Consider the following 5,227-nt stretch of genomic DNA (forward strand, 5'->3'; position numbering starts at 1 on the left):
CCCCATATTTTGCCAGAGAATACATTCCACATTAATTTTTCTCTTCTTCTGCATACCTTTCTACCAATTTGCCCTTTTTCTTCTGTGGCATTTACCCTCTGGATATTAATAAGCTAACAGTACAATAAATAGATTAGCTTAGGAAAACTACTATTCTAAAATAAATGACAAAAGAGAAAAACTAATTCTTAAGAGCCACTATTTGGGGTATAGAATCAATGTAAAAATCAATGATGAAAGGGATAGGAACACAAGGGTGTCATGTAATCTGTTCTCAGTGATGGAAATGACTCCAAATAGTATGTATCTATCTACTTTAGATTGCTTATCTAATTCCTCTATAGTCTTTGCTTTAGCATGTCACTTTCCTGGGAGGCAGAGGCAGCTTTTGTATTGACCTGGGTCTGGCTGGGACCTGACTCTTTATGGCTATTCCTGTCAGAAAGTCTCATTGTACTCCTGGGGCTCTTCACATCCTCCCCTCTGTATGCGCATTTACTATTGTGTTTCTCTGATATTTCTTTAGGAAGAGAATATAGGACATTGCTTCTTCCCTACTGTTAGACGCTTTGAATTGAAGTTAAGAATATACTAAATGTTGCTTTTCTGACCCACAGGCATACATCTCTTGTCATACTCCAGTTTCCTCAGCCAATAGGTTACTCATCCATTATTCCATTTGAGCCTCATAATAGTCTTATTTCATAAATAATAGAGATATCATTATCCCTATTTTAAGGATGAAGGAACTTGGAGATGTTAGTATACTTGCAATTAGCAAGCCCAACCAACATGCTCTATCACAGATACATCCATCAGTTCAGAAAAGTATTATATATTTTTTAAATTTACAGTTGAAATAAAAAGTGAAATTATTTCCTTACTTAAACCTGCATAGAAATTTGGTCTCCAGAATGCAATGTGGTAGATTTAAAAAATACAACAGAAGAGTACTTTATAGAATTGTGTTTTACTTGTGATTTATTTTCTATATGTAGAATTAATTAATATAATTCTCCCTTATGCTTTTAAAAATGACTAAGATATCCATCCATATATTTCAATGCTATTGAAATTAGAAATTTCAAGTTTCTTTTGATTTGCTCACATACTCACTGTTTTTGCATTTGGCTTAAATTTCTCCCTAAACTGCTTCTTTTCTTCCAGAATAATAATGTTATTTTTATTTTCTTATGGAGTGATCACAAGCCAAAGAGTACAGTGTTATGGCTTCCAAATAACTGAAGAAATAAAATACTTATTTGCTGATCTTACAAAGATGAACAATGCAAAGACAGAAATACAGCAATGACATTATAGATGTGTTTCCCAGAACATATATATCCACGGTCAGTGGCAACAGACTTAAGATATACTATTGCAGTTCTGTGCAAATTAATTTTATTTTGCAAGGCATACAACTGTAAAGAAATGATGAAAGTAAAGAGTCTGAAGAAATGTCTTCAAATCAGCTTCCCACTTATGTGACCTTGAGTAAATCACTTTGCCACTCTGGGTCTCAGTTTCTTAATCTTTAAAAATGAATATACTAGACTAGATGGCCTCATAGATCTTTCCAACTATGGTTCTATGGTTCTGTAATCCCTATTGCATAATTTATGAGTAATTCTGCACACTAGTTTCTGAGATTTTAGAAGAGTAAATATTTCATTTCCTGATTTTTTAAAAATTATTGTGAGAATCAAGTAACTGTTTCTAAAGTGTGACCCAAATTTTAAAGTTTTTCAGTTTGAATTTGCACTAAGACTTTTGGGACACTGTGGAAATATTAGCTATTGGCACCTTTCCATGATTAGCTTAATTAATCAATACATATTTATGATGTGTTAGGTACTTTATGAACTGCAGGGCTTACAAAAGGAGACAAAAGACTGTCCTTGCCTTTCAAAGGCTTACAATCTATGGAGGAATTAACAATTGTATAGAAAGCCCTTTATAGTTACTAAATATTTTATGAATCAGAAGACATAGGTTTGCTATTTATTACCTATATGACTTCTGGTTGAGTAACTTCACTCCTTTGATCTTCAGTTTCCTCATGTGTAAAATGAAATTGGAGTTGGGGGAATATACTACCTTTGATCCAATCATTTTTTCCAGATGCTTTATCAGAGCAAAACTTCTCTTTGGATATTGTATTATTATAGAATAATATAATGTCTAGTAAGCAGTAGGCATATAACAAATATTTGTGTTTGATTCATTAGTGTCCTAAAGAGGATTTATGGGAAGACATGGAAATGAGTTGAAAAGAGTAGAAGAAATAAATGTTGTATTCTGCACTACACCCACATTGATGAGATCAGAGATCCATTGGAATATTAGCAATTCCTTAAACCACTGGGTTAAGCACAGGAGGGGATACAAATATGAATATAAATTAATCTTTGCATTAAGGAGCCAAACTGCCAAGATCACAGGCTTACTGTATCATAACTTTTAGAGCTTTAAGATATCTTATGAGTCACTGAAGTTTGTTGATGCTGTGCTATTATATTATAAATTATAAATATTATAAATAAATTATTATTATAAATAAATAAAATCAATTCTTATAGGATTCTATATCAATGGAACCTTAGTATATAGAAATACAGGATTCTCAGAAATTGAAGTCCTTTTACTGCTGCTTCATCATTAAATAGCTACTTAATGAATGGTAAATACAACTACAGTAAACCTTGATTAACTGGATGCTTAGGGAGTTGGGGAATGGGGTGTTGTGGTTAATTGAATTTTCAAGTCAATGCAGGCTTCAACTCTTCTTGTTGAAACTTAAACTTTCCTAGACTGGGAATTAGAGTAGGGAAGTGATCAACTATGAATTTCATAGTACTATGTTCTTCTCATATATACTTATATTTAAATGTAAATTCATTTTAATTCCATACATGTGATTTCTCCTACTAGTCTGTAAGCTCTTGAAGGTCAGGGTACTTGCCTCATTTAACCTCACATACCCCCACTACATGTAACTAAATTCTGATTGAAATTTGATTGTTCTTATACTTCAATGTATTTGGCATTTAAGGATTTTTGCAATCTGTCACTGCTTATCATTTTCATTCTTTTTTTCTCTTCAAGCACTTTACACTGTTATTTAATTGGTTGAGTATGTGCCCGTAACACTTTCTGAGTTTTTCTTCCTTCATGCCCTTTCTCTCTCTATGTAACATACAGTTGGGATATTTTCCATCTCTTTTTTATTCTCATATCAAGCCTATCTCAAATGTCTCTCTCTTCAGGGAATCTTCCAGGATCACATTTAAAAAAAATTTTTTTTGCAAGGCAATGGGGTTAAGTGGCTTGTCCAAAGCCACACAGCTAGGTAATTATTAAATGTCTGAGGCCAGATTTGAACTCAGGTACTCCTGACTCTAGGGTTGGGTGCTCTATGCACTGTGCCACCTAATCACCCCTCAGGATCACTTTTGATGATAACTTTTACCATGCAACTCACATAGAATTTTATTTTGTAAATTTCTCACATGCATGAAATATTATGTTATAATATTAGATAATAGGCCTTGCTTCAGCAACACATACACTAAAATTGGGAGGATACAGAGATTAGCATGGCTCCTATGCAAGAATTACAAGCAAATTCGTTAACCATTCCTTATTTTTGTGGAATCCAATATTATAAAATAACATATGATGAGTTATATAATGTTTTGTGAGAATGTCTTATTGCCTACCTTGACTTTAGTACTATCAGTAAAGAAGGATGGAAAGAAGAAACAAAAGAAAGAGGGAAAGAATGGAGAAAAGAATGGAGAGGGAAAGGGAGAAAGGGAGAATAACATTAAGACACCTCTAATGGGTCATGTGCTTTTTACTTTTTTCCCACATTTTTTCTTTTACATAAAGATAATTCAATACATTTTTTTGTATACTGGGAGTAGGATCTGGATTTTAATCCTATATCTGGTTCAATGACTTGGACAAGATATTTCCCAAATATGGCCTCCCTTTCCTTATATATTAAATGAAGGCACTGGAATAAATGGCAGGAAGGCCCTTTTTACTTATAAGCAGCTAATTTGTGGTAGTATGGTTTGATTGAGGGTATGACTGATTTTGAAGTAAGGAAAATCTGCTTCTCATAATTACTGGTTGTATGTTTATGGGCAAGTTATTAAATTCCTTTAGACCTCAGTCTCCTCCTCTATAAAAATAGGAATACTAGTACCTACTTCATGGGATTATTATGAGATTCAATTGAGATAATGCATATAAGAGCTTTGCAAACATTAAAGTACTATATAAATTATTCTACCTCCAACTGATACTTTTCTTTTTTGCTCAAGTTAACCTGCTTTACTGCAATTAAACAGTAACAGTTCTCCTATATTTTGTAATCCAGTCAGACTAAATCTGGAATGTTCCAGACTTTTTTTGTGAATAAATGAGGAACATTTTAATGTAACATATCTTAGGCAGAACTAGAATTGGGGACCTTACTGGGGCAACTGGTTTGAATGACAAATAACCATCTTCAAACTGTAGTTCTCCTTTCTCTTCCCTCTGGTGACATTTATGGATTTTAAAATAAATGAAAATATGTTTTAAAAAAGTACCCCTTGCTTACTGATGATGGTAGTTTTTGAACCTGTGTCACTTTTTATAAATGAATTTTTTCTCATTGTCTAAGTGAATGTGGTCATGGAGAACATGTATGTGTATTTTAAGGAGATAACCCTAAAGGTTACATAGTCTATTTATATTCTCAATATGGACTATACATTATTTGTTTATGAGTGTGTGTGTGTGTGTGTGTGTGTGTGTGTGTGTGTGTGTGTGTGTGCATGTATAAAAGCTACCAATTCTAGTAGAATTTAGGGACTCATACTGTTTTCTCCATCATCATCATCATCATCATCATCATCATCTGTTCCTTTTTCTCTTCCTCCTCCTCCATCTTTAATTATTTATTTTTTTAAGAAGTTAGGATAATTTATTTTTTGTCCTGTGAGCTTTTCATATTTGATTTCTTGAATGATAGTTCTGAAGAGTTGCTATTGCTGTTGTTTCTGTTATTTGTCCTTAGTGCTCAAAGATAGCCACGGCACTAGGGAGGTTATGCCATGATATATGTTAGTGAATTGGACTTAAGTGAGGGATGACTGTGCAAAGTCACCAGTCTCACTTTCTTCTCTGGAACTATCTGGGTTCAGTGGTAAGACATTGATCAGGACAACTAAGA

The 5,227-nt window shown here is 33.3% G+C and overlaps 1 pseudogene; it reads left to right on the top strand.

The window, feature by feature from the left end:
- The first annotated feature begins 3,548 nt into the window (after positions 1–3,548).
- Positions 3,549–3,648, top strand: LOC141510620 (U6 spliceosomal RNA; annotated as a pseudogene).
- Positions 3,649–5,227: the final 1,579 nt, after the last annotated feature.

The sequence above is a fragment of the Macrotis lagotis genome, chromosome 1 (assembly GCF_037893015.1).
Source record: "Macrotis lagotis isolate mMagLag1 chromosome 1, bilby.v1.9.chrom.fasta, whole genome shotgun sequence".
Classification (NCBI taxonomy): Eukaryota; Metazoa; Chordata; class Mammalia; order Peramelemorphia; family Peramelidae; genus Macrotis; species Macrotis lagotis.